The sequence below is a fragment of the Procambarus clarkii genome, chromosome 35 (assembly GCF_040958095.1).
Source record: "Procambarus clarkii isolate CNS0578487 chromosome 35, FALCON_Pclarkii_2.0, whole genome shotgun sequence".
NCBI classification, from domain to species: domain Eukaryota; kingdom Metazoa; phylum Arthropoda; class Malacostraca; order Decapoda; family Cambaridae; genus Procambarus; species Procambarus clarkii.
This window is the reverse complement of record NC_091184.1, coordinates 9703947-9728177: the sequence shown is the minus strand read 5'-3', so window position 1 is coordinate 9728177 and position 24231 is coordinate 9703947. Positions and strand designations below refer to the sequence as shown.

Below are 24231 nucleotides of genomic sequence, written 5' to 3'. Positions count from 1 at the left end.
AGGCACACTCTCCCATGGTACATCACCACCATGTATCTTACAGGCACACTCTCCCATGGTACATCACCACCATGTGTCTTACAGGCACACTCTCCCATGGTACATCACCACCATGTGTCTTAGAGGCACACTCTCCCATGGTACATCACCACCATGTGTCTTACAGGCACACTCTCCCATGGTACATCACCACCATGTATCTTAGAGGCACACTCTCCCATGGTACATCACCACCATGTGTCTTAGAGGCACACTCTCCCATGGTACATCACCACCATGTATCTTACAGGCACACTCTCCCATTGTACATCACCACCATGTGTCTTAGAGGCACACTCTCCCATGGTACATCACCACCATGTGTCTTACAGGCACACTCTCCCATGGTACATCACCACCATGTATCTTACAGGCACTCTCTCCCATGGTACATCACCAACATGTGTCCTACAGGCAAACTCTTTCAGGGTACATCACCACCATGTGTCTTACAGGCACACTCTCCCATGGTACATCACCACCATGTGTCTTACAGGCACACTCTCCCATGATACATCCCTCCATGTGTCTTACAGGCACACTCTCCCGTGGTACATAGCGACCATGTATCATACAGGCACACTCTCCCATGGTACATCACTGCAAGGTCTTACAGGCACACTCTCCCATAATACATCACCACCATGTATCTTACAGGCACACTCTCCCATAGTAAATCACCACTATGTATCTTACAGGCACACTCTCCCATGGTACATCACCACCATGTGTCTTACAGGCACACTCTCCCAGGGTACATCACCAACATGTGTCTTACAGGCACATTCTCCTATGGTACTTCACCCCCATGTGTCTTACAGGTACACTCTCCCATGGCACATCACCACCATGTATCTTACAGGCAAACTCTCCCATGGTACATCACCACCATGTATCTTACAGGCAAACTCTCCCATGGTAAATCACCACCAAGTGTCTTACAGGCACACTCTCCCATGGTACATCATCACCAGGTGTTATACAGGCACACTCTCCCATGGCACAACACCACCATGTGTCTTACAGGCACACTCTCCCATGGTAAATCACCACCAAGTGTCTTACAGGCACACTCTCCCATGGTACATCACCACCATGTGTCTTACAGGCACACTCTCCCATGGTACATCACCACAATGTGTCTTACAGGCACACTCTCCCATGGTACATCACCACCAAGTGTCTTACAGGCACACTCTCCCATGGTACATCACCACCATGTGTCTTACAGGCACACTCTCCCATGGGACATCACCACCATGTGTCTTACAGGCACACTCTCCCATGGTACATCACTACCATGTGTCTTACAGGTACACTCTCCCATGGAACATCACCACCATGTGTCTTACAGGCACGCTCTCCCATGGTACATCACCACAATGTGTCTTACAGGCACACTCTCCCATGGTACATCACCACCAAGTGTCTTACAGGCACACTCTCCCATGGTACATCACCACCATGTGTCTTACAGGCACACTCTCCCATGGGACATCACCACCATGTGTCTTACAGGCACACTCTCCCATGGTACATCACTACCATGTGTCTTACAGGTACACTCTCCCATGGTACATCACCACCATGTGTCTTACAGGCACACTCTCCCATGGTACATCGCCACCATGTGTCTTACAGGCACACTCTCCCATGGTACATCACCACCATGTGTCCTACAGGCACACTATCCCAGGGTACATCACCACCATGTGTCTTACAGGCACCCTCTCCCATGGTACATCACCACCATGTGTCTTACAGGCACACTCTCCCATGATACATCCCTCCATGTGTCTTACAGGCACACTCTCCCGTGGTACATAGCGACCATGTATCATACAGGCACACTCTCCCATGGTACATCACTGCAAGGTCTTACAGGCACACTCTCCCATAAAACATCACCACCATGTATCTTACAGGCACACTCTCCCATAGTAAATCACCACTATGTATCTTACAGGCACACTCTCCCATGGTACATCACCACCATGTGTCCTACAGGCACACTCTCCCAGGGTACATCACCAACATGTGTCTTACAGGCACATTCTCCTATGGTACTTCACCCCCATGTGTCTTACAGGTACACTCTCCCATGGTACATCACCACCATGTATCTTACAGGCAAACTCTCCCATGGTACATCACCACCATGTATCTTACAGGCAAACTCTCCCATTGTACATCACCACCATGTATCTTACAGGCAAACTCTCCCATGGTAAATTCACCACCAAGTGTCTTACAGGCACACTCTCCCATGGTACATCATCACCAGGTGTTATACAGGCACACTCTCCCATGGCACAACACCACCATGTATCTTACAGGCACACTCACCCATGGTAAATCACCACCAAGTGTCTTACAGGCACACTCTCCCATGGTACATCACCACCATGTGTCTTACAGGTACACTCTCCCATGGTACATCACCACCATGTGTCTTACAGGCACACTCTCCCATGGTACATCACCACCATGTGTCTTACAAGCACACTCTCCCATGGTACATCACCACCATATGTCTTACAGGCACACTCTCCCATGGTACATCACCACAATGTGTCTTACAGGCACACTCTCCCATGGTACATCACCACCAAGTGTCTTACAGGCACACTCTCCCATGGTACATCACCACCATGTGTCTTACAGGCACACTCTCCCATGGGACATCACCACCATGTGTCTTACAGGCACACTCTCCCATGGTACATCACTACCATGTGTCTTACAGGTACACTCTCCCATGGTACATCACCACCATGTGTCTTACAGGCACGCTCTCCCATGGTACATCACCACAATGTGTCTTACAGGCACACTCTCCCATGGTACATCACCACCAAGTGTCTTACAGGCACACTCTCCCATGGTACATCACCACCATGTGTCTTACAGGCACACTCTCCCATGGGACATCACCACCATGTGTCTTACAGGCACACTCTCCCATGGTACATCACTACCATGTGTCTTACAGGTACACTCTCCCATGGTACATCACCACCATGTGTCTTACAGGCACACTCTCCCATGGTACATCGCCACCATGTGTCTTACAGGCACACTCTCCCATGGTACATCACCACCATGTGTCTTGACCTTGTCAAGCACAAGGCGAAGCTTGAAAAATTTCAGAGGTTTGCCACTAGACAAGTCCAAGAATTAGGAGGCATGAGTTTGAGTAAAGGCTGCGTGAAATACATCTCACGACACTGGAAGACAGAAGAGTAAGGGAAGGCATGATCACTACCTACAAAATTCTCAGAGGAATTGACAGGGTTGATAAAGATTAACTGTTTAACACGGGTGGTACGCGAACAAGGGGACACAGGTGGAAACCTGAGTATCCAAATGAGCCACAGGGACGTCAGAAAGAACTTTTTCAGTGTTAAGAGTAGTTAACAGGTGGAATGCATTAGGCAGTGATGTGGTGGAGGCTGACTCCATACACAGTTTTAAATGTAGATATGATAGAGCCCAGTAGGCTCAGGAATCTGTACACCAGTTGATTGACAGTTGAGAGGCGGGACCAAAGAGCCAGAGCTCAACCCCTGCAAGCACACACACACACAGGGGGCCGGTGGCTGAGTGAACAGCATGCTGGACGCGTAATCCTGTGGTTCCACGTTCGATTCCCGGCGCTAGCGAGAAACAATGGGCAAAGTTTCTTTCACCCTGATGCTCCTGTTACCTAGCAGTAAATAGGTACCTGGGAGTTAGACAGCTGTTATGGGCTGCTTCCTGGGTGTATGGGTGGGGGGGGGGGGATTAGAAGTTAGTTACAGTTGATTGATTGACAGTTGAGAGGCGGGCCTAAAGAGCAGAGCTCAACCCCCGCAAGAACATGTAGGTGAATACCCACAAATCAAATCAAATCAAATGTTTATTCAGGTAGAGTACATACATACAAGGTGAGATACAAAAGTTGATGGATTTATAGATAGAGCTAGTACATACAATGCCTAAAGCCACTATTACGCAAAGCGTTTCGGGCAGGAAAAACACTAAGACTAAAACTTAATACTAATTGTGATTAAAGTATAAATGTGTTGAGAAAATAAAAAAAAATAAAAAAGGGGGGGGGGAACATGGCAGAAAAATACCAAATATACAATTTAGTCAACAAATAGCATAGTTTAAAATAGTAGACATTGGATGACATTAGAGGGGTAAGGTAGGTTACAGGGAATTTATTAGGTAGTGCTTAGTTTTTATCTTAAACTGGTTGAGAGAGGTACAGTCTTTAACATGGTTGGGAAGGTCATTCCACATTCTGGGTCCCTTGATTTGTAGAGCATTTCTGGTTTGATTAAGTCGTACTCTAGGAATATCAAATAGGTATTTGTTTCTAGCGTGGTGCCCATAGGTTCTGTTACAACCTTGTAGGAAGCTTTAAGGTCAGGAATGATATTACAGTTCAGCGTTTTACATATATAAAATACACATGAGAGAATGTGCAGTGACCTAATATCTAACATATTCAGAGATTTGAGTAGGGGTACCGAGTGATGTTTGGGGCCAGAGTTAGATATTGTCCTAATAGCAGCTTTGTGTTGAGTAATTTATTTATTTATTTATATATATACAAGAAGGAACATTAGCATTGTGAGGACGCATAGCATAGTAATTACAGCCCGAAACGCATTGCGTAATAGTGGCTTTAGGCATTGTATGTACTAGCTCAATCTATAAATCGATCAATTTATGTAAAATCACTTGTATGTATGTACCTTACCTGAATAAACATATTTATTTTATATTTATTTATTTACATTCTTGTAAAGCCGCTAGTGCGCGCAGCATTTCGGGCAGGTTCTTAATCTAAGAAACTTATAAGTAGGTAAATACTTGCAAAATTTATAAAAAGGATAACAGTTACATAGCATGAAAAAAAAATAAAAGATGAGAGAAAAATTGTAGGTATATTAAGGCACATAGGTAGCTCAGAATGATTGCAGTGGCAGCTTGAATGGTAGTTTAACAAAACTTAGCAGGCACAATACAGCATATGGCTAGCACATAAAAGAAGACAACAATGAACACAATGATAAAGTTGTTTGGATTAAGTACATAAAGATTGGGAGATTGGGTAAGGGAACGATTGGGTAATTAGAGGACGTACACATGCGCACACGCGCGCGCCTCATATCTATCATTACTAAGAGGGTTAATATTCCCCCCCTTCCCCACCCCTCCAACGAGGCAGCGGAAAGCTGACTGGTAATCCGGATATCCGTTCCCAGCAAACATTTTCATGTTTTTAAAACATCCTAAAAACGACATTTCATTGTTTTCAGCACGTTTATAATTACGTTTAGAAAAGGTTTTTTGAGAACTTTTATATACAACCTTAGAACGTATATAATTAACATTTCTAAAAACTTTTTTATGATCTTTTAATTACCTACATTAAAGCGTTTAGGGTAAATTAGGGTATAATAATTTTGTAATTCATATCTGAAATAGAAAGGGAGAGAAAGAAAGAAGACATATCTGAGATAGAAATGGACATCCTATATATGTATGTGTAAATTACAAATAAATAGGGTACAAAAAGATAATTAAAATATTATATTTATTTAATTAAGAATGAGTAATACAACAAAATATATGTAATAGCTCGAAATATATAGACTATATCTATAACAGAATATAAAAGTAAAAATTTAAAAATCTATATATGCAATATGTGAACACAATAGATTTTGTGATCAAGCAGCCTGTGATTCATGTCATGCTGAGATCAGTCTGACGTTATAAGCAGTTATTGTTACTTAAAACTAAAACAAGTAAAATTTTCCGAGTATACATATAACACTATAGTTTTTCTATGACTAATAATAAAAATCTATTAATCAAAAGTTTAGGACTAATTAACTAAAAATAAAAATCTACAAGTGAATATAAACACAGTCAAGTATAATATTCATGTAGAAAGAGAAAGAAAAAGAGAGAGAAGGAAAGAAAGAGAAAGAAAGAAAGGGAGAAAGAGAAAGAAAAGAAAAAACAGTCATGTATAATATTCATATTAGCACCATGCAATATAACTTAGATTAAGTAAAAAATCTCAGACATTTTTAAATCAAATGAAATATGAGAGCCAGAGAGAGAGAGCGAGAGCCAGAGAGAGAGCGCCACAGAGCCAGAGAGAGAGAGCGTGAGCCAGAGAGAGAGTGAGTCAGAGAGAGAGAGAGAGCCAGAGAGAGAGAGAGAGCCAGAGAGCCAGAGAGAGAGAGCCAGAGAGAGAGAGAGAGCCAGAGAGCCAGAGAGAGAGAGCCAGAGAGAGAGAGAGAGCCAGAGAGAGCGAGAGCCAGAGAGAGCCAGAGAGAGCGAAAGAGCCAGAGAGAGCGAAAGAGCCAGAGAGAGCGAAAGAGCCAGAGAGAGCGAGAGAGCCAGAGCCAGAGAGAGAGAGAGAGCCAGAGAGAGAGAGAGAGCCAGAGAGAGAGAGCCAGAGAGAGAGAGAGAGAGCCAGAGAGAGAGCCAGAGAGAGAGAGAGCCAGAGAGAGAGCCAGAGAGAGAGAGAGAGAGAGAGAGAGAGAGAGAGAGAGAGAGAGAGAGCCAGAGAGAGAGAGAGAGCCAGAGAGAGAGAGAGAGCCAGAGAGAGAGCCAGAGAGAGAGAGAGAGCCAGAGAGAGAGAGAGAGAGAGAGAGAGCCAGAGAAAGAGAGACAGAGCCAGAGAGAGAGAGAGAGAGAGCCAGAGAGAGAGAGAGAGAGAGAGAGAGAGCCAGAGAGAGAGAGAGAGAGAGAGCCAGAGAGAGAGAGAGAGAGAGAGCCAGAGCGAGAGAGAGAGAGCCAGAGCGAGAGAGAGAGAGCCAGAGAGAGAGAGAGCCAGAGAGAGAGAGAGCCAGAGAGAGAGAGAGAGAGCAAGAGAGCCAGAGAGAGAGAGAGAGACAGACAGAAAGACACACACACAACAAAAGAGGAGACAGAACAAAATTAAGGCAAGGAGAGAGAAGACAGAACAGAAACAACAGAGAGAGGAGAGAAATGAGAAATCATTGAAGAGAAGGGGAAGAGAAACACAAGATAAGAAAAAGATACAAGAAAAATATACAAGATAAAAATGACATAAATGAATACCACAAATATAAAAAGTAAAGGAAGAGAGAAGCTAGAAGAGACAGGAAACGAGAGGTGTTAGAAGAGAGGAGGAAAGGAGAGATTAAAAGACAAGAAAAACAGGAGAGAAACGTAAAAGAAATAAAAAAAAGGGACATTTGTGAGGAGAGAAAATAAAGAGACCAGAGAAGACCATATATCAAGAGTGTGAGGATAAAGACTTATATATTTTCTTAGTAGACATCCTCTGGCTCTTGTTGCCCCTCTTGTATACGAATTGTACTTGCAAGTTTTCCCTGAAAAGATATTAACAAAATTAATATTTAATTATTTATTTATATAAATTACACACACACAAACTTTATATATATATATATATATATATATATATATATATATATATATATATATATATATATATAGACCAGAGACCAATTATATATATATATATATATATAATTTCGTAAACCTCACCCTGTAAACATTCATGTTTCTACATGTTAAACAAGCTACGAGGATGAGGGAAGGGGATGTTCCCTCCATGCTGGATATTATATTTACCAGGAAAGAGAAAGATATATTTATCATTCAGTACCTCCCTCCTTTGGTACCTCCCTCCTTTTACCCAAGTGACATGGTCACTTGGGTAAAAGTGACCATGTCTTTTTGGGAATAAAGTATGCAATGCATTATAATCTGGAAGAAAATGAGCTTGAAGCAGTTGAAAAACCTGACTTGTGGAGAGGTCATTATGGGGAACTCAGATATTTCCTTAAGGAATTTGACAAACACTTGCTGTTAGGACATGAAGTAAATGAGATGTATGTCAAGTTTTGTGAAATATATGATAATGGCACAACAAAATTTATACTAAAGCAGAGATGCAGAACTAGGAAAAGGGGAAAAATTGCCCAAACATACAAGCAATACAAAGATGCGAGAAACAACAATAGCAGTAAGGAGAGGTGCAGAAAGACTATGACTTTCGGTCATATTCAACAACACAAATATACATACACACACACACATTATTGGAAAAAATTGGAATTGGAATATTGGAAAAAATAATTAAAACTAAATGGGTAGAACACCTGGAGAGAAATGATATAATTTCAGACAGACAGTATGGTTTTCGATTTGGAAGATCCTGTGTATCGAATTTACTCAGTTTCTATGATCGAGCAACAGATATATTACAGGAAAGAGATGGTTGGGTTGACTGCATCTATTTGGACCTAAAAAGGCATTCGACAGTTCCACATAGAGAGGTTGTTCTGGAAACTGGAAAATATTGGAGGGGTGACAGGTAAGCTTCTAATATGGATGAAAAATTTTCTGACATAGAAAAATGAGGGCAGTAATCAGAGGCAATGTATCGGACTGGAGAAATGTCACAAGTGGAGTACCACAGGGTTCAGTTCTTGCACCAGTGATGTTTATTGTCTACATAAATGATCTACCAGTTGGTATACAGAATTACATGAACATGTTTGCTGATGATGCTAAGATAATAGGAAGGATAAGAAATTTAGATGATTGTCATGCCCTTCAAGAAAACCTGGATAAAATAAGTATATGGAGCACCACTTGGCAAATGGAATTTAATGTTAATAAATGCCATGTTATGGAATGTGGAACAGGAGAACATAGACCCCACACAACCTATACATTATGTGAGAAATCTTTAAAGAATTCTGATAAAGAAAGAGATCTAGGGGTGGTTCTAGATAGAAAACTATCAGCTGAGGACCACATAAAGAATATTGTGCGAGGAGCCTATGCTACGCTTTCTAACTTTAGAATTGCGTTTAAATACATGGATGGTGATATACTAAAGAAATTGTTCATGACTTTTGTTACGCCAAAGCTAGAATATGCAGCTGTTGTGTGGTGCCCAACAACAGAAGTTGGCCCATATCTTAAGAAGCACATCAACAAACTGGAAAAGGTGCAAAGACATGCTACTAAGTGGCTCCCAGAACTGAAGGGCAAGAGCTACGAGGAGACGTTAGAGGCATTAAATATGCCAAAACTAAAAGACAGAAGAGGTGATATGATCACTACATACAAAATAGTAACAGGAATTGATAAAATCGACAGGGAAGATTTCCTGAGACCTGGAACTTCAAGAACAGGAGGTCATAGATTGAAACTAGCTTAACACAGATGCTAAAGAAATATAAGAAAATTCACTTTCGCAAATAGAGTGGTAGACGGTTGGAACAAGTTAGGTGAGAAGGTGGTGGAGGCCAAGACTGTCAGTAGTTTCAAAGCGTTATATGACAAAGAGTGCTGGGAAGACGGTCTCATCCTTTAACTACACTTAGGTAATTACACACACACACACACATACATATTATATTATATATATATATATATATATATATATATATATATATATATATATATATATATATATATATATATATATATATATATATATATGTCGTACCTAGTCGTCAGAACGCACTTTTCAGCCTACTATGCAAGGCCCGATTTGCCTAATAAGCCAAGTTTTCATGAATTAATATATTTTCTCTATTTTTTTTCTTATGAAATGATAAAGCTATCCATTTCATTATGTATGAGGTCAATTCTTTTTTTATTGGAGTTAAAATTAATAGAGATATATGACCGAACCTAACCTATCTTTATAGGTTAGGTTAGGTAGCTGAAAATGTTAGGTTAGATAGTCGAAAAAACATTAATTCAAGAAAACTTGGCTTATTAGGCAAATCGGGCCTTGCATAGTAGGCTGAGATGTGCGTTCTGGCTACTAGGTACGACACATTATATATATATTTATATATATATATTTATATATATATATATATATATATATATATATATATATATATATATATCGGACAATTAGTAAAAAAAAAAAAAAAAAAATTAAATTATTTTACCTTGTACCTAGATCCACCAGGCCTGTTTGGTGCCTGTTTCAGTACTTCAGACATCTGGAAGGTCACATCCTCCTCCTCAACTTGTGGATGTGCGTTGATAGATGATTCTGTAAAATTAAGTTATTTATATAATAATAAATTCAGTATAACAATAATATTCTGTAAAATTAAAAGTAATTTATACATCAATCAGATAAAACTCTCCAGAGATGGTGATACACAACATATAAAGGACAAGTTTCAGAACAAAATATGCATTTAGGAATAAGGTTTTGTACATGTAGGTAGCACATGAGAAAATAAGTGGAAGGTGATCAAGTTTATATTAACATGTTAATGACTTTGTTAAGGCTTTGCAAGAATGAAAAAATATTAATAATATAATATCACCTACCAATTAATTGTACATCATTTATAAGTCAATTATTTGCATTATTATTATTCAATACTAATGATATAAAAATGCATTTTGTAATCTACTATTTATGCAAGTATTAAGCACAGGATCATGAAATAAACTGCACAATACTGTAATGGATAAACCAATTAATTTTACATTTTCCTATAGCTAAGTCAGTCAGTTCTATTAGCAGCAGAGAACAATTATGCCCAACCTCTATTAAATGAAACAATCTTAAGAGCAAGTGATAGAAATATAATCATTTATGCTTGGGATTATGGAATGGTTCCAAATATGAAAAATATCAAGTTTTTTGGTTAAAATTTTTTAACTTAAAATTTACATTTTTAAGTGAATTTTAAACTTTAAAAAAATTATTTAATTTTTTGGTTACTTACTTAAAATAACATTATATAGTTCTTGTTTTTGTAGAAATGCCAATTTCTTCTTTTGCCCTTCCAGACTGTATAGTGACCACAGGCCGTTTGTTCATATCTTCATTATTCTTCGAACTGTGGTTGCACAATCAGACCCACGTACACTGGTTAAAAGCATCACCTAAAAGCAACAACAAAAATGTAGTACACTGACGAATTTTGAATATATATATATATATATATATATATATATATATATATATATATATATATATATGTCGTACCTAGTAGCCAGAACGCACTTGTCAGCCTACTATGCAAGGCCAAATTTGCCTAATAAGCCCAGTTTTCCTGAATTAATATATTTTCTCTAATTTTTTTCTTATGAAAAGATAAAGCTACCCATTTCATTACGTATGAGGTCAATTTTTTTTTATTTTAGTTAAAATTAACGTAGATATATGACTGAACCTAACCAACCCTACCTAACCTAACCTAACCTATCTTTATAGGTTAGGTTAGGTTAGGTAGCCGAAAAAGTTAGGTTAGGTTAGGTTAGGTAGGTTAGGTCGTCGAAAAACAATTAATTCATGAAAACTTGGCTTATTAGGCAAATCGGGCCTTGCATAGTAGGCTGAGAAGTGCGCTCTGGCTACTAGGTACGACATATATATATATATATATATATATATATATATATATATATATATATATATATATAATATATATATATATATGTCGTACCTAGTAGCCAGAACTCACTTCTCAGCCTACTATTCAAGGCCCGATTTGCCTAATAAGCCAAGTTTTCCTGAAATAATATATTTACTCTAATTTTTTTCTTATGAAATGATAAAGCAACCCTTTTCTCTATGTATGAGGTCAATTTTTTTTTATTGGAGTTAAAATTAACGTAGATATATGACCGAACCTAACCAACCCTACCTAACCTAACCTAACCTATATATATAGGTAAGGTTAGGTTAGGTAGCCAAAAAAAGCTAGGTTAGGTTAGGTTAGGTAGGTTAGGTAGACGAAAAAACATTAATTCATGAAAACTTGGCTTATTAGGCAAATCGGGCCTTGAATAGTAGGCTGAGAAGTACGTTCTGGCTATTAGGTACGACATATATATATATATATATATATAGTTGATTTTATACCCGCATTAGGTCAGGTGATAATACAATGAAGGTGAAAACATGGGGGGATACATAAGGGATAAACATAGGGGCTGCAGAAGGCTTATTGGCCCATACGAGGCATCTCCTATCTAAACACAAAGATTAATCCAGTGTAATTGGCCTGTTATGTTGTAACATAACATATATATATATATATATATATATATATATATATATATATATATATATATATATATATATATATATATATATATATATATATATATATATATATATATATATATATATATATATATATATATATATATATATATATATATATATATATATATATATATATATATATATATATATATATATATATATATATATATATATATATATATATATATATATATATATATATATATATATATATATGTATGCCATATACATATATATGCTATGTTGTATGCTACAACTTGGCTGATAATAAAGCCATTCACAACTGCAGGCCTAATAAAAAAAGGAGGTGGCATAGCAATATCTTACAAAGATACCTTCATCTGCAATAGTCTCATTAGTAATAGAGACGACTATTGTGAATATACCTTTGCCAAGTTCTCCAGTAAATCCCTTAAATCCTCCTTGACTATAAGTGCCATCTATAGATTTCCCAATACCGACATAGCTTCATTCTCAGATAACGTAAGGAATCTTATCATAAATAACAATCTCAACAAAAATCAAACCAACTTAGTGGTTTGTAATGGTGAACAAAACATGCAGATACTTATATATAACCTGTGAATAGAGTGTAATAACACCAAAACTATTTGTTTATTGTTTTATGACCATAATAATTGAATCACTAATATGATTCACTAATATATAATCCTAATAATAATCACTAATATATAATCCATTGAGCATGCTGCATCTCTTTCAGTCTCTTTGCAATTTGAACAAGAGGGTTTTTAATTGATCGAACCATATTCTTAAAGTAAAGTAAATGAGATGTATTCCATATTTTGCAAAATATACGATGAAGGCACACAAACATTCATACCAAAACTGAAGGGCAGGATTTATGAGGAGACATTAGAGGCATTAAATATTCCAAACTAGAAGACAGAAGGAAAAGAGGAGATATGATCACTACGTACAAAACAGTAACAGGAATTGATAAACTTGATAGGGAAGATTTCCCGAGACCTGGAATTTCAAGAACAAGAGGTTATAGATTTAAACGAACTAAACAAAGATGCCGAAGAAATGTAAGACAATTCACTTTTGCAAACAGAATGGTAAACGGTTGGAACATGTTAGGTGAGAAGGTGGTGGAGGCCAAATCCGTCAAAAGTTTCAAAGCATTATATGACAAAGAGTGCTGGGAAAATGGGACACAACGAGTGTAGCTCTCCATCCATCTGATTGATAACCCAAATGAATTTTTCATGGATATGATACCAACATCAAATCATAAATCAGATGTGATCCTATCCCCACTGGATTTTGAAGAAGCCATAGACAGTATGCCTATGCACTCTGCACCAGGCCCTGACTCTTGGAACTCTATATTCATCAAGAACTGTAAAAAACGTTATCGCAGGCCCTTCACATTCTTTGGAGACAAAGCCAAGATACTGGCATTGTCCCTGACATACTAAAAACAGCAGAGATAGCACCGCCCCATAAAGGAGGAAATAAGGCAGAGGCAAAAAACTACAGACCGATAGCACTAACATCGCACATCATAAAAATCTTTGAGAGAATGCTAAGAAGTAAGATCACAAAATACATGGAATCACAGCATCTCCATAACCCCAGACAACATGGTTTCAGAACAGGGCGCTCTTGCCTATCACAGTTGCTGGACCACTCTGACATGGCACTAGATGCCATGGAAGACAAACAAAACGCTTTGACAAAAAAAAGCCTTTGACAAATGTGACCATTGTGTTATTGCACATAAAATGCGTTCAAAAGGAATTACCGGAAAAATAGGCAGATGGATATACAACTTCCTGACTAATAGAACCCAATGTGTAGTAGTCAACAAAATAAAATCTGGACCATCAACCGTAAAGAGCTCAGTCCCCAAGCGTACTGTGCTTGCTCCAATACTTTTTCTCATCCTCATATCGGACATAGACAAGGACACAACCTATAGTACTTGATCATCCTTTGCAGATGACACTAGAATCTTCACGAGAGTAGGCAACATAGAGGACACGGCAAACCTCCAATCAGATGTAAATCAGGTCTTTCTATGGGCTACAGAAAATAACATGGTGATTAACGAACATAAGTTTCAGCTCATGCGCTACGGAAAAAATAAAAAATATAAAAACGGAAACCACTTACAAAACTCAGTCAAATCATAACATTGAACGGAAAAGCAACGTAAAGGATTTGGGTGTACTGATGTCAGAAGGCCTTACATTTAAAGAACACAATAAAGTAGCCGTCACAACTGCAAGAAAAATGACAGGATAGATAACAAGAACTTTTCACACTAGAGATGCTATACCGATGATGATAGTTTTCAAGACGCTAGTGCTCTCTAGAGTGGAATACTGCTGCATAATGAAAGCCCCTTTCAAAGCTGGAGAAATTACTGACCTATACTTATGCATTTATCTTCGGTTTAACACAACAGGCACCAGACACACGCTAGGCATCATACACACTAGGATAAAACAAACATTAGGCCAGAAGTCAGAAAAGAATTCAAAGAATTTTACTGGAAAGGCTTGCTGTTAGGAAAGGAAGTAATTGAGATGAATTAATGCACAGTATGTCAATTTTGTGAAATATATGATAAAGGAACAAAAACATTTATACCAAAACAAAGATGCAGAACTAGGAAACAGGATTTGTTCAACTGAAATTTCAAGACGGACAGAGACCAAAAGACACAAAAATGGAATCAATATACGAAGAGGCCAAACCCCCAAACATACCAGTAATACAAAGAGAAACAACTACACGGCAGTGAGGAGAGAGGCAGAAAGAAATTTTGAAAAAAAGGAACAAACAAATGTAAAGTAGAACAAATCATATTCTATAAATACAGCAACAACCAATTGCAGGTAAAGGATAATATTCAGAGCTTTTAAATGCATGGATGGCGAAATACTCAAGAAATTGTTCACGACTTTTGTTAGACCAAAGTTGGAATATGCAGCGGTTGTATGGTGCCCATATCTTAAGAAGCACATAAACAAACTGGAAAAGGTGCAAAGACATGCTACTAAGTGGCTCCCAGAACTGAAGGACAAGAACTATGAGGAGAGGTTAGAGGCATTAAATATACCAAATATACTACACATGCACAATAAACTACCCTACACAGGCTGAGTATGGTGTGTACAATAAATTATTAGCTAAAAGATAAGACTGAGTTTGTATAAATGGGGGTTAAGTCAGAGTGGGAAAATGTAAGTGGAGTGCCTAAAAACCCTGTCCTGGGACCTCTGTAATTCATAATATATGCAAATAATTTAGACTCAGGTTTGATCAGCAATATTTGAAAATTTCCAGACGATACAAAAGGGATTTTTTTCTGGATTCAGGATTATTTTTTTATGGCTGAAAACAGGTTTTCAGCAATAAAAGAAATACAGTATTGCTGGAACAACCGTCGACATCTTCAAGAGAAAACCTGAACATCTTCAAGAAGTGAAGATGACCTTGAGAAGAAGTATAGGTTGGGAGAAGTATAGGTTAGGAATTGTCTCCAAAGAATTCTCAAAGAATTACTCGTTATTGCTATCCAAGATAATTAGACGAGCCAAAGCTAAATACTACGAAGATAAATTTACCCAAATAAAGAGTACCTTACCTAAAAATATGTATGTACCTTACGTAAATAAACATTTGATTTTGAAGTGCCGGACAAACAAGGCTGTGGTGGATATGTGGGCCTGAGGGGCCTGTCCAAGCAACAGCCTGTTGGACCAAGCTCTCACATGTCAAGCCTGGCCTTGGAAGGGCTTGGTGAGTAGAACAACTACCAGAACCCTATAATGCATGTATCAAGGTGTCCAGGCAGTGAGCACCACATAATGCAGTGCAGTCCTGTAAGAATAAGCACAGTAAGTATGGGCATGGAGGGGGTGCAGCAGTGGCTTGTGAAGGGCTGGAGAGTAAATGGACATGCCCAGGGGTAAAAAGCATTAGGGTAACAGAACATAGCCCATAAAAATAGTAATGACAATGAATGAATAATTATATGAATGCAATAATACTTCATATCTCAATAGGAATACTAAGCAGGATGCAAGACAAGGTACTGGTGGTGATAGTGGTTGGTACAAGTCCTCACATCCCCACAGACACCAGTAACAGCCCTCACCTCCCAACACAGTACCCTTGTAGCGAGTTAATCTTATACTCGCTTCATTATCTTATAGCATAACTAATTAACACTAATTACAGAAGCTACACAGGTGATACTTTGGTGTGAGTTGAGCGCACTGAGCGTCGGTATCGCTACACCCTTGTTCCTTAACAACCCTTTGGACCTTTATTACAGAAAAATAGAATCAATTAATTTAATAAAATATAAAATATAAGTGCTTACTTACGATAATACTATCGGTGGAACACAAAATCTTCTTCTTCTTGATAGTAGGTGCAGTTTGCATGAAGGGTTAGTCCTCGCCATGACTGAACTGACGACAAAATGGCCGATGTGTTGATATGGCGTCAGGTGACGCTGTGACGTCACAGGTGAGGGACGCTTTGCGCATTACTCCCTCGTACTTAAAAAGTACTACAGGTACTTTTTGGTTTTATTTTTGAATATGGCAGAAGTTGGACAGCTTTTCAAATCATTATAAGGGAGTGAGTTCCATAGACTAGGTCCCTTTATTTACATAGAGTGTTTACATAGATTAAGTTTGACTCTGGGGATATCAAAGAGATATTTATGTCTGGTGGGGACGTGGCCATGTGTTCTATTACATCTGTCCAGGAAGAGTTTCAGAACAGGGTTTGCAGTTAGAAAAAGGGCTTTATAAACGTAATTTACACAGGAGAATGTATGGAGTGAATTTGTTTAGCATGTTTAAGGATTTGAACAAGGGAGCTGTGTGTTGTCTGAAGGTAGAGTTATTTATTGTCCTGATAGCAGATTTTTACTGGATGATGATGGGCTTGAGGTAGTTTGCAGAGGTTGAACCCCAAGCACAAACGCCATAAGAATGATAGGGATAGATAAGTGCATAATAGAGTGAGAGGAGAGCAGAGTAGGGTACATAATATCTGATCTTAAACAGTATACCAACTGTTTTAGAAACCTTTTTAGTTATGTGTTGTATATGGGTGCGGAAGTTGAGTCTCTTGTCTAAGTATAGGCTAAGAAACTTTCCATCATTTTTATTGCTAATGTTTACATTATCTATCTGAAGCTGAATTGCATTTGTTGATTTGTTTCCAAATAAGATATAGTAGGTCTTTTCTATGTTTTGTGTGAGGTTTGTTGGTTGACATCCACAAGTAGACTTTTTTTAATTAATTGTTTACAACATTATTTAACAGGAGTGGGTTGGGGTCAGAGTAGATGAGTAGTATCATCAGCCAACAATATAGGTTTAAGTATGTTAGAGACATTAGGGAGATCATTGATGTATATAAGAAACAGGAGGGTCCTAGGATGCTGCTCTGTGGCACCTTTACGGTAATTAAGTGGTAGAGTGGGAGAGGTTATATCATTGATGGCTTCATATTGGTGTCTGTTACTAAGATAGGATCGGATATAGTTTAGGGCAAGGCCACGGATTCCATAATGGTGGAATTTAAGTAAGAGGTAGTTATGGTTAACAGTATCAAAGGCCTTTCTCAGGCCGATGAAGAGTTCAATTGGAAACTCACTTTTGTCAAGGGCTGAGAAGATTAAGTCAAGCAGACTAACAATAGCATCATTGGTACTCTTTTGGGAGCGGAAGCCAAACTGACAGGGACTTAGTATATTGAATTTTACAAGATTGGAGTAGAGCTGTTTGTAAAAAAAAAAAAATAATTTTGATAATATAGGTAGATTCGATATGGGTCTGTAATTATTTATGTCTGCCGTGTTACCTCCTTTATGAACTGGCGTTACTCTTGCTTTTTTAAGGATATCAGGGAAGGTATGACACTCTAGGGATTTGTTGAACAGCAGTGCTATGGATGGTGCAAGGGCATGGGAGGCACGCCTGTGTACCATCGATGGTATTTCACTAATGTTCCCAGCTTTGGTTTTTAGCGAGTGAATGATGGACACAACATCTGTAGGGCTGACCGGAGAGAGGAGAAGAGAGTTTGGATAGCTGCGTGAAAGATATGTGGTAACATATGTCTGAGTCTCTGGGATTTTTCGGGCAAGGTGAGCACCAAACGATGAAAAGAAGCTATTAAATTCAGTTGCTGTTTCAAGATCTGTTGCAGGTGTATAACCATCCTTGGAGATTTTTATCTTATTATGTGAATGTTGTTTAGCTCCTAGGATGGTAGAGATGGCTCTCCATGTGCTTTTTATGTTGCCTTTTGCTTCTTTGAATCTATTCTCGTAATAGGAACGCTTTGCTCTTATTATACTGGTAAGCACTGATGAATACCTCTTAACTACTTCTTTTCCAACTAGGCCAATCCTAAGTTTTTTTTTCATATTCATGTTTCTTGTCGATTACTTTAAGTATGCCATTAGTGAGCCAGGGATTATTTAACCTTTTTGCCAGTTACTTGCTTGGTGAGGAGAGGACAATAAGTATTGTAAAGGCTTTAAATTTTGGAAAGAGGCTAGTTAACGAATTATTATCCTGTGTATTGATAAATTTAGATTCCCAGTTTACATTGTGGAGGGCATTTGTGAGATTGCCTATTGCCGCTTCACATTGTAACCTAAAGGTAATTTTCTTGTTACCTGGTGGTGTTATGGCCATGTTCGCTACAAGGAAGGTAGGATAGTGGTCAGTTGTTCTGTCAGTGATTATACTTGATGTAAGAGGAGCTGTTATGTTGGTCCATCAGTGATCCAGGGTAGTCGCAGATGTTTGAGTGACTCGGGTGGGCCTGGTGATTGCGGGGATGAGCATACAGGAATTCATGCTGTTGAGGAAACAGTCTACTTGAGGGTTATTTTGTAGCCCTAGGTCAATATTGAAATCACCTCTGAGAACTATGTGATTTTTGTTGAGATTATTGTTTATGATAAGGTTCCTCAAGTTGTTATTGTATTTGTGTCTAGCTTCAGACACAAGCATGTTACAGTTATGTCTTAAAGAGTTGAGAGCAATTAAGGATGATAAAGAGTCACTTACAACTAATGTATCAAGTTTGGATACTTGTACACATTTCAGTGCAAGGAGCAAGGCAAATAGTTCAGTCTGAAGGGTAGAGGCCCAGTTGTTTATACGGACTCCCCACTCAAAATATAAGTCATATCCTATTGCCAGGACAACTGCACTTCCAGCTGCACCCGTTGGGCGCTGTAGGAAACCTTCAGTGTATATGATTTGAGAGAGAGAATGCTCTGTGGACAGAGCATCAATATGGCTTAAGACGTTGAGCTTTGCCTCAAGACAAAGCTGGGACTGATCTCTAATTTGCTCCTTTGATGGAAAGGGAGGGATTAAAATTGAAAAGGGTGTAATTTCCTACAGTGCAGGAAAGTGCTATTGTTGTCTCTCTTGGTACAAATTATAAATCTGATACTTTCTGAGTTCAGTTCCAATTTTATTTATCTATTTGAAACAATGTTTACATTCAATAAAGAAATTCTGGAGGGCTTCTGTGCAAGGGTTAGGATGAGCTAGCCTAAGCATTTTTATACCAATTTGACAGTTATTTTCAGTAACACGATAAACAACGCTCGGAATATTAAGTTCCTTTCTCATATTAAGTATCTTTGTGGTACGAAGGCACCCAAGGATTATCCTCAAGGCTTCGTTCTGCAATTTTTCAAGCCCTCCAAGCTTTCTTTCAGGATGCCTTAAAGTTAGTTTAGTTCATTTATTATGCACCCCATACCCATCTTGTGGGCGGTAGTGGAAAGGGTTGCAGAGGCACATAATGGGCTCAGGGACTGAACCCAACAATTCATTTAGCTAAGCAAGTTACAATCTTGATGAGCTAGTTACAAAATTCAGTATAAGTCGTCACATCAACAATAGGTTCGAGATCGATCACAAGTACAGTTTCTAAATTAAGCAACTGACATATGTGGAGAGCTAGTGTCACAACTGATATGTTTGTCCTGCACACCGCTCCCCATCCAGTGGGCAGCGGTGGATAGGTTACAATCACTTAGTTACTACTTACAGTTAGCAAACTGGGGATATTTGGCTAAAATTTCTGGTACCAGATCATTTTGAATGAAATATTGACACATCGTTGGTACATTGGTTATAGAATTGTCTCTGAATTCACTATCACATAGTGACGAAGGGGTGTGCAAATAATTTTGTTGACAGTTAACATTTGGTCAGGTCTACATCGGCAGATAATGAGAATTCCCAGAAATACTTGTAACCGAGTCTAAGCCGAGCAGTAGTAACATCTAGAAGTCTGCTGATTTTATTGGATGAACCATAGATGTGTGGCTCCTTTTGCATAATAGTATTGAACGAAAGTTAATCTCCCCAAACACTTTCGCGTTTTGGGCAAGTTACCCCTCCACTCTCTCCATTTTTGTTTGGACATTCCCTGGTAGTGCACGGAAATACTGAAAAGTGTATACTCTTTTCAACTTTGTCACCTTAATTCTCGTCCTATGTCTTTCATTTTGGTATCAATGCGTTCGCAATAGAATTCCCAACAGAACTATGTGCATATAATGTCAAAGACAGCAGCGCTCTCCACCCGCCGACAAGATGAATGTAGGCCAAGGGTACCAGAAAAAGAAAGCTGAGCCACCCTCAGGCAACTCTCATTACATTAGAGAGCGTGATAATACTGAAAAGTGTATACCCTTTTCAACTTTGTTACCTCAATTCTCATCCTAGTTTTTTCAATTTGGCATCAATGTGTTCGCAATAGAATTCTCTACAGGACTAAAGGCATATAAACTCCAAAAGCCCGGCTTACCATCCGCAACAAACAGAGTAAGCGAGAGTGTGTTACCAGGGAGCGCACAAGAGCGATAAAATGTATACACTCTTTTCATTTTGGTCACCCCAATTGTCATCCTAGGTCTTTCATTTTGGTATCAATGTGTTAGCAATAGAATTATCTACAGGTTTAAATGCATATAAACTCCAAAAGCAAGGTGTACCATCCGCACAAAACAGAGAAAGTGAGAGAAAGTAACCCGGGAGCACTCTAGTGCAATGTAATGTGAACACTCTTTTCACTTTGGTTACCTCAATTCTCGTCATATGTCTTTCATTTTGGTATCAATGTGTTCGCAATTGTATCTGCTGGCATTTTACCCTTTGCTTGGATCTGAAGGGTTTTAGGCTCACCACGATGCAATCTGATAGTACCACACGTGTATATACCTATCTTCAAGCAGCAATTCACTCATTCAAACCGACTTATAATAGTTATCCATATATAAATGGTAATCTTTGTTCTACCTGTTAACCTGTCATATGAAGAAAGATTGTCAAAGCTTATATTACATTCTCTAGAAAAGCAAAGAATTAGGAGTGACATATGGTAGAGGTGCACAATGGGATGAATGAACATAACAAAGGGGACATTAATGGGGTATTAAAAGTAGCAACACAAGACAGAACTCGAAACAAAGTGTAAAAATTGGAAAAATTTAGATTTAGGAAAGAACTGCATGAGTAAATACACTGGGTTTGTACCTTAAGGTTCATGTATGCAATATTACAGAGTTCCAGTTAACTCCCATGCATGCAATTAATTTATGTTATGTTTATGTTTTTTATGTTAAAATGTTTTTGTTGATTTGTTTGTATATTTTCATAAGTAAAGCATGCTTACCGTCTTGTTCCAAGTTTTATGATAACTTTACAAGGTTTAAAACATAAAGTTCAATATATATTCTGGTTTTCACACAGGAATTATACGTTAATATAACATCATAATAACGTAATGATGTCGTGTAAATAACGTTATACTGACGTCATATAAATGTTATATTTATGTTATAAGAACGTAAATTGGATAGCTTTACAGAAAGTAAACAAAAAAAACTAAATGTTGACTGAAAATTATTTATTCTTAAATATAAAGCATGAAAACATTATAATACCATAGCATTCACTATTATTTTTAAATTTTTACATAAATCTTAAAAAACTGTGTCTCAAGAATATATGTTTTTAGTTATATCCTTTGGTTTTAAGAACATCAGATATACGTATTTATGTCAAAAGTTACAGTATTACCTTTGTGGAACCATTTAAAAACGTCCACAAACGTTCTGTGTTTGCTGGGTTGTCTCTCGGGCCAAGGTTGAGACACATTAGAGATATTGATTCTCTTTCGCGCCAGTTTACCCTATTAGTGAAGCCTCCATTCTCTAAATTATAGAGAACGGAGATCGGAGAACTGTACAGATGGTAAACTATACCATTCCGGTCCTTCCCGGAGATCTTGGAAAGTAAGTCTCATCACGTCATGGTCAGGAATTCCAGCTGGCAGCTGATTGACAGTAAAAAACTGATTTTTAATTTTAATTTCTTTCTATCTTTAATTCTGTCGGCCTCTGTCTGTCTCTCTCTCTCTCTCTCTACCCAGCCACTTGGGGTTGACGGTAGAGAGACGGTCTGGTTTCATGCAGGTTGGCGTTCAATCCCTGAACGTCCACAAGAGGTTGGGCACCATTCCTTTCCCTCCATCCCATCCCTAGTTCTTATCCTTACCTCTTCCCAGTGGTTGGACACCATTCCTTAATCCCCCCGTCCCATCCCTATCCTTATCCTGACTCCTTCCCAGTGGTTGGAAACCATTCCTTTTCCCCGTTCCATCCCTATCCTTATCCTGACCCCTTCCAAGTGGTTGGGAACCATCACCAGCGATGGACCAGTGATGACAGACCAATGATGGACCATTGATGGAGCAGTAATGACAGACCAGTGATGGACCAGTGACGAACCAGTGATTGACCAGTGATGGACCAGGGATGATGGACCAGTGATGGACCAGTACTCACCTAATTGTACATACCTAGTTGTGCTTGCTGGGGGTGTGGGAAAACTTGACTTATGTAAATCATGTAGCAGTCTCCGTGGTGTAGTGGTAAGACACTCGCCTGGCGTTCTGCGAGCGCTATGTCATGGGTTCGTATCCTGGCCGGGGAGGATTTACTGGGCGCAATTCCTAAACTGTAGCCTCTGTTTAACGCAACAGTAAAATGTGTACTTGGATGAAAAAACGATTCTTCGCGGCAGGGGATCGTATTCCAGGGACCATAGGATTTAGGACTTGCCCGAAACGCTACGCGTACTAGTGGCTGTACAAGAATGTAACAACTCTTGTATATATCTAAAAAAAAAAAAATCATTTAAATTAATAATATTTTCGATAGCTATAGAGGACATCCACTTTTTGTGTGTGACGGTAACGCGTTGGTGTTCGGCTGTTCAAAGCTAGGGGTATGGCCTCGTCACATAGAATAAAAAAAAATAGAAAATCTGGAACTTCGTCTGTGGTAAGGTAAGGAGAAGACACACAAAACACAAGTAAATTTTAACAATGGAATTTTAATTACGTTAGATAAACAAAACATGAATAAAATGGACATACAAATTCGTATAATAAAATCAATCAATCAAAATAATAAGAATAATTAAATGAAAAAATGAAAAGTTACGTTAAGACAAGTGAGCAATAACAAGCTGTGCAATATACAATAAAATGAGAGGTGCAGGAATATTGGCTTTAAGCTATCACCTCTCTTAGTACACATAAGCCAAAGCTTAGTCTATCAGGAAGAAGTGGTGTCTGGTGAAGTGGTGTCTGGTGAAGTGAAGTGAAGTCTATCAGCAGTCTCCATGGTGTAGTGGTAAGACACTCGCCTGGCGTTCCGCGAGCGCTATGTCATGGGTTCGTATCCTGGCCGGGGAGGATTTACTGGGTGCAATTCCTTAACTGTAGCCTCTGTTTAACGCAACAGTAAAATGTGTACTTGGATGAAAAAACGATTCTTCGCGGCAGGGGATCGTATTCCAGGGACCATAGGATTAAGGACCTGCCCGAAACGCTACGCGTACTAGTGGCTGTACAAGAATGTAACAACTCTTGTATATATCTCAAAAAAAAAAAAAAAGTGTTAACCGTATGAAATCACTGAATATTCTGAGGACTGAGGTCGTGGCGGCCCCAGACATCAAGTAGTATGGTGGGTG

At 38.6% G+C, this 24231-nt stretch overlaps 1 long non-coding RNA gene across 1 annotated transcript; it reads right to left on the bottom strand.

The window, feature by feature from the left end:
• Positions 1 to 6907: 6907 nt before the first annotated feature.
• LOC138371352 (uncharacterized) lies at positions 6908 to 16648 on the bottom strand. The gene is made up of 4 exons (XR_011230409.1): positions 16516 to 16648; positions 15771 to 16006; positions 10023 to 10129; positions 6908 to 7409 (listed from the first exon to the last, which is right to left on the bottom strand). It is a non-coding gene; the product is annotated as an uncharacterized lncRNA (long non-coding RNA).
• Positions 16649 to 24231: the final 7583 nt, after the last annotated feature.